Source organism: Barbus barbus (genome assembly GCF_936440315.1).
Source record: "Barbus barbus genome assembly, chromosome: 26".
Lineage (NCBI taxonomy): Eukaryota > Metazoa > Chordata > Actinopteri > Cypriniformes > Cyprinidae > Barbus > Barbus barbus.
Genome location: NC_136754.1, coordinates 29,154,299 through 29,167,201, shown reverse-complemented (window position 1 = coordinate 29,167,201; position 12,903 = coordinate 29,154,299).

The following is a 12,903-nucleotide window of genomic DNA, read 5'->3' as shown; positions in this document are numbered from 1 at the left end:
TGTGATGGGGATGATATGTTTCACTGAACAGTTCATACCAAACCTGTCTTTAAAAACTGGGAGAAGACCTGTTGTGAAAGACATAACCATATGGGAAACTAGTGCTTGTCAATATGATATTACAACACATTTGCATGAGCTTTATTGAAACACTCAATTAATCTATCTTTCAAGAATAAATACTTTTACATAAAGCTGATCACAAATGATCTCACTTTATTGTTTGCATAGTTACTGTATTTCATTTATAAAAATATGTGTGATGGTATAAGAAAAAAAGTGTTTACTCAAACATTAATGTTGTAGATTTTTGGACAATTGGTTGTCTTGATAAAGTCAAGGTGACATGGTGGGTGGAAAATGAGATTTGACATCTATAACTTCATCGACTATGTACCATATATAAATGCATTGATATATATCACAATATACTCCTCATAAATACATTTATTGCACATACATGTTCTCATATAAATATATGTGAGTACATATCATATTTTATCACAGAAATGAATACTTTCCTTCAGCAATAATTAATTAAATTGATCAAAAGTGACAGTAAAGACATTTATAATGTTACAGTTAAATGCTGTTCTTTTAAACTTTCTATTCATCAAAGAATCCTGAGGGGAAAAAATGCACAACTGTTTTCAACACTAAATGTGACCCTGGAGCACAAAACCATCTTAAGTGTCAATTTTTCTAAATTGAGATTTATACATCATCTGAAAGCTGAATAAATAATCTTTTCATTGATGTATGGTTTGTAGGACAACATTTGGCCGAGACAGAACTATTTGAAAATCTGGAGGGTGCAAAAAAATCTAAATATTGAGAAAATCACCTTTAAAGTTCTTAACTATGCATATTACTAATAAAATATATATATATATATTTACAAAATATCTTTATGGAACATGATCTTTACTTAATATCCTAATGATTTTTGGCATAAAAGAAAAAATGATAATTTTGACCCATACAATGTATTTTTGGCTATTGCTCCAAATATACCCCAGCGACTGCTTTTGTGCTCCCGGGTCACATATCGCCTGTCAAACTGTAAAGAGAAGAAAGCAGTACACACAGTTAAAGTCAAAGCATCAAGCAGGGAATCAGATCCCTATTTACTGCTGAATTACTGATGTGATTCTCCTCTCAAGCATGCTTTGTCCCTGCTGAGATATTAATGCAGGGCTGGGAAACTGGCTCTGCAGAGTTTAGCTCCAACACTGATCAAACTCACATGCCTGCAGCTTTCTAGTGATCCTGAAGTCCTAGATTAGGATGTGTTTGATTAGGGCTGGACTAAACTCTGCAGGAAATTGGATCTCGAGGGCCAGAGTTGTGAACCCCTGTCTTAATGGGATGTAAATGATACACAATACTGACTTATTTAACAAGAACAGAGACCTGAAAGAGAATCAAAAGAACCTGAAAGAGAGATAAAACTTACACGGTCAGGACAGAGGATGGTCAAATCTGATGAAAACACGTTTTCTGTAATTTAATTAGGCTACAGTTACTTCTGATGACACTACATAGACACTACATAGATAAAACACCTAATGTTAAATTTTGTTATTAATGAAACCTTCTCTCTTTAAATACTTTGGTTCAGGAATAATTTTCTGCAATTTTATATTATTTAGCCTATTTGAAATAACTAAAAGAGCAGTTTCATCGCTATCCTTGTGTTGTTCAACTGGTCGAGGCTGATGTGGAATTTAGAAATTAATTAGTAACAAGTAATGTGAGAGAGTAATTAGTACAGTAATCTAATTATAATGTTGAAGATGTAATTAGCATCTAGTAATCAATTAATTTTGTAGAGTAGCCTATCTTAACACTGCTACTGATTAACCTGTGAAAAGTACAATTTTCAATCTGTTCATTATTACTGTGACTGAAATTGAAATGGTTTTTAAGACTGTAATTTTTAGCATAAATTTTTTTCAATGTTTGCATGGTATTAGTCGCTCTGTGATCTTGCATAATTAGTTGTAATAACTTGTTTGTTCACATCCTTTACATCAGTGTTTTTAGTCTATCCACTAGATGTCAGCAGAGAAAAGTGATTCAGTGCAAGAAACATTATTCTTTCTTTCTCTGCTTCCTTGTGTGTTTTCTGCTACTCGCCTTCTCTATAGTCACTAGCCTTGCTTTATGCAAAGAAAATATATTACCTCATATTTTAATCAGCATTTAAACAATGTATATTGAAAATATACTGAACAATATATTGTGTTAATATATTACAACATATTGAATAATGCATAAGGAATTGCTACATTGCATGTTGAAAAATATGTGACAATGTATTTATTTGAATGTGTGTAATTGTATATTCAATAATACACGTCATAATATATAGATTTACATAAAATATCGTACTGTGTGTTAGGATATTTGAGCATATATGCAATATATGTGCAAGAAAATATATATATTGTGCTATAATACTGCAGTCAGTATATTAAGGTTTGAATGTCAGATCTCACATATGAATGTGGAGCCGCTTTATTAAAAGCTTACTGTATTACTGAGCTCACATCTCCAAAAACATTGAAGCACATTTCCAAACAGATGTTATCTTTATTAACAAACTGCATATTTGAGGTCTAAACAAGTATATTCTCGCCTAAAAACGGTTAAAACTACATTTCATGACACAAAAGCATAAAATGATAGTGAATTTGGGTGTCCTCCATGACACTCGCTGTGAAAAACAGAGCAAAAGCAGAACATAGTTATCTTATAGTGCTATCAAATGAGTAATCGCGATTAAATGCATCCAAAATAAAAGTTTTTGTTTACATACTAATGTGTGTGACTGTGTATGTGTTACAGATTGTGAACAAACCATCAGGAGACTCACATAAATCCATTTATTGAACATCAAACTCAGACAAAGCAAAGGACAGAAGTGAGGAAATGGAACAAAGGAGATAACTAGATGATAAATGCAACACAGGTGAAAGGAATACACGATGAAGAACTTAATTAGAACAGGAAAACCCAAATAAGGACAAACAGGAACTGAACAGAAACCAGCACGTGACAGTATGTTTATTATGTATATATAAATACAAACACATGCATGTATATATTTAAGAAAAAATATGCTGTGTTTAGGCCTATATATTAAATATATTTAAATGTAATATAAAATATAAGAATAGAAATATATAAATGTGTTTATATATTATCAAAATATATACTGTATGTGTGTGTGTGTGTGTATTTATATATACAAAATAAATATACACAGTACACATTATGTAAACAAAAACTTTTATTTTGAATGCGATTAATCGTTTGACAGCTCTCTCTCTCTCTCTCTCTCTCTCTCTCTCTCTATATATTCATATACATATATATACAGGGTTGGGGAGCAACGAATTACATGTAACTTCGTTACATAGGCAAAATAACTGTAGGCTATTTCGTTATATTTTATATGGGTGGTAATTAAATTACAGTTACATCCAAAAAGTATTTTAAATCACCAAAACTATGACTTATTTTATTTATTTTAATGTCATTTATTTATTTTAATATGTAAAATGATTAGAAATTTTAATAAATGAGGCAAATAGTGATTCTCTGACTCTAATTTGCATGCAGCCTGTTCAAATAGCAACCTGGCCAGCAGAATGCAGACTGTATGTGTGCCTCCTCAGCAAACTCCTGGGAAAATGACAATACAGGTAACCAATGAGTAATTACAAATAATTATCAAATAATTCTGCAGGACTTATTTCGAACCTGAAACAGTAGGCCTATTCTAAAGGGAAAATATTGGGAACCCATTAGTAATTAATGAAGAATTATTAGATAATTCCGCAAGAATGACTCATTTTGACTCAAATCAAACTTACACTCTAAAAAACCTATAAAAGTAATCATAAACTTTGTAAAATACACGACACAACTCATTTTCAGATGAGAACATTTCGTAATACAGCATATTTTATTCCATTTGTATGTTTATTCTGTTTGTAACATGCATACTGCCCACATTTAAACTAATTTAACAAACATTTTATAATCAAAAGTGAAACATTTAAAAGCAAGTGTAATCGGTCTCCTGTGTCCTCTGTAGCGATGCTGGATCTCGTGCAGGACTGCAGACTGCTGTGTTTCACTCATAGCTGCAATATGCTGTGACTAACTCCATAACCTGCCCATAAACATAAACAAACATTCGAAGGATTTAAATTTAGTATCTTTAAAAGTAAAATAATTTGTTTTATGCAAAGGATCAGGCATTTCCATCACGTAAAACAGAATAGGCATGTGCAACTGATATTGCGTACCTGTCGTTTTGCATAACATACATTGATTTACAGCACAGTAATGATTTTATAAATTAAATAAAATGTACACAAACCTGTATTTCGCCAAAGACATGCACCAATTCAGCGGTGCTGCAACTTCCCTCTCCTGAAGAGGATGAAATAACTCAGTGAGAGTGGGGAGAGTAGGGAGGGCTGTTAACACAACACAAAAACTACCCAAGACTAAAAAACAAAAATAACAAATATGACCCAGCAGGTTCATCCCAGTGTTTCGGTAAGCAAATAAATAAACAAACCACTATTTTACAGAGTGTACTGTATCTGTAGTAAGTTGGATAGTTATGGCAAGACGGTGGAGTTGGGGTTTATTTCCATGTGCACAAAGCAATTATTTACCATACAGGCAAAAATGTATGTACAATTATAGTAATGAGTCATTTTGGGTGTGCAGCAAACAAAATGCATATTTAATTTCCATTATAGGCTATTAATAGTAGTAGTGGATTGTATAAAGTTGCTACTGTAGTAGTACTTTGTACTTCTCCTTGACCTACTTATTATTTTACTGGAGTAATATTTTATTTACTCAAGTACTTGATTTGTGGGCCACAGCCTGATTATTAAAGTGACTATTTGCGTATAAATGTTCAGTAGTAGTTATTTCATAGTTATTTTTCTTGAACCTTATGTAGTAGATAATTAATAGTAGTTCTTCAGGAGGTATGACAGAATACATTAGTTATTGATTAGCTAACTGTTACTTAACACAATCATAACATTGTATTACATACTGATTAGTTAACACACTTCTCATAGCATTTTTGTATTTATAATTGTTTTAAATGCATTCATGCCACCCATTTGTATTTAGAGGTGGTTAACATAAAAAACAACACATCAAAGTTAATATGCCCCATTACTTACCTTAAGTATTCCAAAGTATTTAGATTAAGTTACTAAAATTAAGTAATGTAACAAAATACGTTACAAAATTTATCATCTATATGCCTAACTCTGACTCTGGAGTTCATCCTGGGATTTGGTGGCCCGCCGATAGTTTGTATTCCCCACTTGGCTTATGATTTATGGCTTATGTCTGGTCATTCTATCCCATAGCCCAGACATACGAAGACTGCAGGATATCATTGTCACATGCAGCAAGCTCATTTAAAGTTACTGTAAGTCTTTTGGCAGCTTCCTTGACAAGATTTCGTCTTGTTTTTACATCAGCTTTTGACAGGTGCCCCGTTCTTTGGGACGTTATTGTGGAGCCCCTTTGTTTCCACTTGTTGATAATGGCTTTCACAATAGCTGCAAAAAGAGGCTTTGGAAACATCCACTTTTTCAAACCATCCTTTGTCCAAAAATCCTTCACAGTTTTTCTGTAAAATATTTATTGTAACCCCCAAAAACTGAAGGGAAAAAAAGGGTTTTCTGTACTAACATAACATCCATATTTTGTTGCGTTACTACTTGAAAGAGCAATGCCCTTTTCTGGATATCCCTTGCCATATTTAGATTTGAAAACCCACGGTAATTCTACTCACAGAAGCAAGAAAAATTGCCTAGACAGACAAAAGACCCCCCAAAAATCAAAATTTAATACGATTTCATATTCTTCGTTAAGCATATTTTACTTGATCTTATGCACTGTTTTTTTGTTTCCTTCAACATAAATATTTCTTGACCTCTGAATCCACCCTCTCCTGTCTCTTTCATCAAAGCTTTTTACGAAATCAAAAAATTTGAAAAAAAAATAAAAATTCTTTGCTCCTTTCATTCATTTAGTTATCTGTAAAGGTATCTTCCTGATCTCCATACACCAACAGAGGTACATTCACATGACAATGACTACTAAAAACTGACATGTCTTTCCTTTGCGTTTTTCACATAAATAAAACAACGTTGTCAAAAAGATCCCTGTTCAAACCAATCGAGGAGCGTCTCGCTACAGCCTACACGATCCAGGGGGTGTGGTTGGATCCAGATGGACTGCAGTGAGCCCTACTTGAACCAATCCACAAAAATAACCAGAAGCACTGTATTATGCATGCCAGGCCAGTAGATGGCGATGTCACTTAGTAAAGAAACACTACTCACCTGCACACATACTGTACCTGTGGACTGAACACATAATACATATGCGTATGACATCACCATTTTCACACAGAGATGATAATGGTATCATTTTCAAATCTTGCACTCTGAAGCCTGTTTTCAAAGGTTTGCATTTTCAGACCCCCAAAATGGTGTTGTTAAGTAAATGAACGGCCAAAATGCATAAAACATTTTTAGTTGAAAATGCTGTTGTGTAAACACCCCACTTACTCTCACTTCAGGGAGATGATTCACTGTCTAATACTTGATGGCTGCTCTTTAAATTCTTCGTCATCAGTTAGGAACCTAGGCATACTTGTTGATAGCAATCTTTCCTCCGAAAAACATCTGCAAAACTGCATTTTTCCATCTTAAAAATATATCTAAATTACGACCTATGCTCTTAATGTCTAATGCAGAAACATTAATTCATGCATTCATGACCTCGAGGCTAGATTATAGTAATGCTTTATTGGGTGGTTGCTCTGCACGTTTAATAAACAAACTCCAGCTGGTTCAAAATGCAGCAGCTAGAGTTCTTACTAGAACCAGGAAGTATGACCACATTAGCCCGGTTCTGTCAACACTGCACTGGCTCCCTATTAAACATCATATATATTTTAAGATCTTGCTAATTACCTATAAGGCCCTGAATGGTTTAGCTCCTCAGTATTTGAGTGATCTCTTATCACATTATAGTCCTTCACGTCCGCTGCGATCTCAAAACTCTGGTCATTTGATAATGCCTAGAATATCAAAATCAATACGGGGGATCGTTTTCCTATTTAGCGCCCAAACTCTGGAACAATCTACCTAACACTGTTTGGGAAGCAGACACACTCTGTCAGTTTACATCTAGATTAAAGACCCATCTCTTTAACCTGGCTTACACATAACACACTATCGCATTTCTATAATTCAAATCCGTTAAAGGATTGTTAGGCTGTATTAATTAGGTCAACCGGAACCGGGAACACTTCCCAAAACAGCTGATGTACTTGTTACATCGTTAGAAGAAAGGCATCTACGCTAATATTAGTCTGTTTCTTTCTTATTCCGAGGTCACCGTAGCCACCCAGATCCAGACTGTATCCAGATCAGATGGTGGATCAGCACCTAGAGATGACCTCTACAGCCAGGACACCTAGATGAGCCCCAGAGACTGATCCCCAGTGAAGACCCTGTCTCCAAGACGGCCATCGGGACAAGACCACAGGAACCAGATGAGTCCTTTGCACAATCTGGCTCTGCTGCAGCCTAGATTTAAACTGCTGATTTTGTCTGACCAGAGGAGAATGACACTATTTTGACACACTATTGTCCAGTCTAAAAACTGTAAAGCTGATATAAAGCCATCCAGCTTTATATCAAGCTGAAGCTTTGACACAATTTCCATTGTTAAAAGCACTATACAAATAACAGTGACTTGACTTGACTTGATGATTAATCAAAATTATTAATGTCTTCTTTTGCCTTGATATCATTCCATCTGTGATGTTTGAAGGTCATCTCCTCCAAACTCAGCCTCAACAGCAACTGCAACCGTCGCAGCAGTGACTAGAGATTTTTAAGCACTTTATCTATAATGGATTCAGACATTGCTCCATATAATTCCTGCATTTTCTCACCTGCAGAACTCCCGTTTGTCTTTAGGCCTTCCTCACCAAATTAGTCAAACTTTGTCAGTTTAGAAGGATCAAGTGTCACAAGAGTCTGATGGCTGTGAGATGAATGGCATAAAGGATGGACCATAGATGCTTCTGAAAACTGACAGAGCATCTATATTGAATGATATTTCTAGTGTTATTCGTTCTGTTCTCTCCCTCAGGTGGTGCTGCAGCTGCTCTCCTAAGTTAAAATGAACACACTCCATCCTTGACTTCACAACTGTTTTGATATGTGTTGGAGTTTGCTGTAAAGGGGTGCCTGAAGAGATCAGGCATTGGTGTTGAATGGATGGTGTTTAACCTATCACAAATCATTTACTGTCAGATAAATCTAGATCTTAAAGGAACAGCTCACCTAAAAACAAAAATTATATAATTTACTGTTGTTTGTTTTGTTTAAGTGTCCATGTGCATTTTACCAGAACTGTGTATTGTAGTAGTTTGCTATCTATCATCTACGCTAATATTAGTTTGTTTCTTTCTTATTCCGAGGTCACCGTAGCCACCCAGATCCAGACTGTATTCAGATCAGATGGTGGATCAGCACCTAGAGATGACCTCTACAGCCCTGAACGTCAGCGGAGACCAGGACAACTAGATTAGCCCCACAGACCGATTCCCAGTGAAGACATCCAGTGAAGACATTTGAGTGAAGTGAAGACATCCAGTGAAGACATCCTGGAGATCTACCATATTGTAGATTTCAGCTCCAACCCCAATCAAACACATAAGAGTAAATTATCCCTCTTAATTTGGAGGACAATAATCGGCTAAATGTCACAGTGTTAATCCAATGGTCTGTCATCAAGGGAGCTTTTACTATTACAAGACCAAATGTCTCCAATGAGACATATATGCTAAAACTCAAATGTCTTTTTAAGTTCAGACTTCATGTCAGCATAGTGTGAGATTACAAATGTAAGAATCTGAATCTTAATCCTTTCCAGTATACTCACCTCTCTCAGCATTCCTCAGAGTAGGCTGATTAGTTAAGGATTACAATTTTGGTCGTGTGAACAATCTCTCTATGGAATATCCTTTTTCTATCTCGGTCATAAACTTTGATCATGGAAAGTCATGAATACTCTCCTCCTGTGAGCTTTGTTTCCTCTCCAAAAGCCTTCTTGCAGCTTCTACCTCATACTCATCACTCAAAAAAGAACAAAAGAATATATCTTCAAATTTGCCCCATGTCTGGACGTCTTCTCCTTTCTGCTATACAACAGTCAAGTTGTATCTGAAGTAAGGGAAGAAACAGTACAGTAGTACCTCTGAATCGCAAAGAGGCCGAATGGCCAAATATTCCTCACAATGCTCAATAAAAGAAGCTGGGTCATCCTCTTTCACAATGCAAAAATGCTGGAGCTGTACTTCCACAGGTAGGGCTTTGATAAGGGAGTTTAACTTGGTTGTGCATGATAGGTTTTACTCCTAAATCAGAACAAAGAGCTTGTAGGGCAGGGGTCTCCAACCCTGCTCCTGGAGATCTACCATCCTGAATATTTCAGCTCCAACCCCAATCAAGCACATAATTACAGACAGGTGTGTTGCGCAGCAGGGTTGGAGCTGAAGTCTGCAGGACGGTAGCTCTCCAGGAGCAGGGTAGGAGATCCCTGTTGTAGGCTAAGCATTTACAAGAAATCAGAAGAGGGCCTAAAACAGATCCTTGCGGTACTCCTTTGTGAGATGAGAGCACAGTGGTAAGATTATCTCATCAGGGTTTTCAATCTCTTTGTCCATCTCTGCAAATTGATCATTCTTTTCCACAAGGATTTTATTTAGAGTTGGCTGAGAACCTGGAACAAACCATGTTTTTCTCACTGTCTCTACTACACGTCTAAATACTTTGGGCACTATAATACTCCGTAGTAGTAAAGAACACTGAACACTGTCTACAAAGCCTTGTAACAGGCTTGCATTCCAGATCGTTGTGGCCTAATTATCTGCTGATGCACTGGTTCACAAACAAACACATTTTAGGCCTACAAAAATGTCCTAAAACTGGAACTGTGTAAAAAAGTTATTTCTCCGAACCAAAAGTTTGTGCTACATAACAAGTGATACTAATGAACCTTCTTTATGCAAGCAACACATTTCAAGATGGAGAATGATTATATCACACACAAAAAACACCAACCTTAGAACTTCTTCAGAAATCATTCCATACTTAACAGTCCCTGACAACAACCACCCACTGTCACAATTGTTGTAATCAGGATGTGCATAAAACACTAACACTGTCATCATGCAAAATGGATAAGACGACAACATTGTCAGCAGTTTGCATCCAGCGGTTAATTTGCCATCTGCTGCACCTGAAGGGTGATAATTACATATAAATAGGATGAGACGGCTGCTTTTCCAAGTGAGAATGAGGCAATATATATGCATAAAACCCCACAAAGCTTTTTGAAGGTGTTTAAGACTTTCATTAAACCTGGTGTTATGTCTTAAAAACATGCTGATAAAAGAGCACTGATGTTGTTTGCTTGTTTATAGGTCTCTTTTATGCATCTCATTCGGCTGATGTTCATACAGGCGGATTGTTTTGTTGCAGTTAGTACTTTCGCATTGGTGCACAAGTTTTATGGATGTCCCATAAATTGGATAGTTAGGAACTCCACAAAATTGTACTTTTAACCGACTATTTTTTACGGCTCTTGGAAGCATGAACGTGATTAAGTTACATGACAAATGTTGTAGGAACCAGATCCTGATTCAAGAAGTCTTGTCCTTGAAGGAAGTGATAGAGATGTCATCCTCTAAGAACCTGTTTCCACAAGGTCTTTGGCTGCTGCCTTGTCTTTTTAGGCATCTCTTCCTGAAAGCTTCTCTACTATGCAGACATACTCAAGAGTTTGGGACAGGGACTGTCTATAAGAGGCAGTTGCCTTGGCTCAAAAGTCCTGGTGCAAGTTGTCATGGTGGATAAATCGCTACATTTGCAGTATCTGACGAGGGCATATATATATATATATATTCCCAGTATATACTTATATATTTTTTTATTATTGGAAACCTGTGGCATATACATGCTAACATCAACCCAATCACTTTATTTGGTTTTCACGTAAACCCTATGGTCAAATCCATCAATTTGAATGATTTGATTCAGACTGAAGCAAAGAGTGTCCATGTAAATGTAGCTACTGGTTCCCAACCATGTTCTTGGAGTACCCTGGAGTAACTGCACATTTTGCATGTCTCCTTCATCTGACAACCATTTCAGGTCTTGGAGTCTCAACTAATGAGCTGATGACCTGTTTGATTAAGGAAAAATGCTAAATGTGCAGTGTTGGAATACTCCAGGAACTTGTCGACAATCATCACGGAATGCACTCATATACAACTTTAGATCTGGCACAGTATGTTGCTGTCCATTTGTGCTGTGCACAAACCAGGTCACATGAATTGTTGTACAGATTTCCTCTTGCATCAGGGAGTCATGCTTGAAGAATGTAGGCTGCATCCTCAGGTGGCGTCGAGGATTTGGTAAGTGATTGTGGAAGCACAAGTGGACTTAAGGCTTAGGAACACTTAATTTTCCACATTCCACTCCATCTTGTGCACAGTCAAGCATACAAGCCTTTTAAAGTACACTCCACCATGAAAGGCAGACCTTTCTTTTTAAGCTCTCATTCAATGCGTGGACATCAGCTGATGACAAAAATCCTGAAGCTGGAAAGGAATGTGGACAAATGAACTATACTTTTGGCATAAGTTGTATAAGCCAAGTAAACATATTATCTGCTTTGGTTCTCCCTGAAATTCCAAGCTCCCCACAGCAGGGTTGAAGCTTTGACCTAAATGGCTTGCGTTGGAGAGTCATATGCTTTCTTGGCATTTCACCCTTAGCTTCCAGGTGTTGTGAGGAAAGGTTTAACTAATCCCTCAAAAACCGAATGATTCCATTTGGAATTCTGGGGTTTTCAGTCCAAAGTAGCAGCTACTGACACAGTTTCTCAATACTACAAGTTCAGCTGCACTTGCAATGTTTATGGCCTTATAGGGTTGGTAACGATAAAAAGCAGTTGTTAACCTATGCACAACATGCAGGAAGAAACAAGGTCTTTCTTCCCCCATTTTGTTTAATATGTGGTCACAATTTTACTAAAGTAATTCTTAATTTGTGACCACAATTTATATTTTTCCCCCATGTTATTTACATAACTCTGTTGTTAACACTAATTACAATATGGTGTAAAATATATAGGGCCTGGTTTATACGTTTTAAGCACTGTAAGTTTTCACAGACTGATGCAAAGCCTTTTTTTCCTTAAAGAAAATCCTGTTTAACTCTGAAATACATTTCATTTGGGGATAGCACTTTTTATTTTACAGTGTCCTTGTTAAAGGTATGGTGGGTGATTTCAGAGAGGCTAGCAATAGCAAGCTAATTTAAAAGCATAATATCCCACTATCCCTGCAAATCACTCTCCAAAGCCACACCTCCTCCAAACCACATGAACCAGAGGCTAACCAGCGACACGATGAGAGACGATTACCCTCTTTTACCCCATGCAACACTGAACACTGATACTACGACCCCCCACCACCACCAGCAACCCAACATCCCCAGGACAACCATTTAAACCACTGAACTTAGTGAGTGCTATCGGGATGTGAAGAGACTTTCAACCAGCACAACAAAAAATGTTTTTGAAACAAATCACCTACCCTGCCTTTAAACGTTACATGTTCTTAAGATAGCAATAACAGCAAATTATGCATAATTACATGCAATTTCCCTAAACCAAACCCTAATCCTAATTCTAACCATATAGTAAGTACATACTGTTTATTTTAGCAAAACATAAAAAAAAACAATTAATACAAAT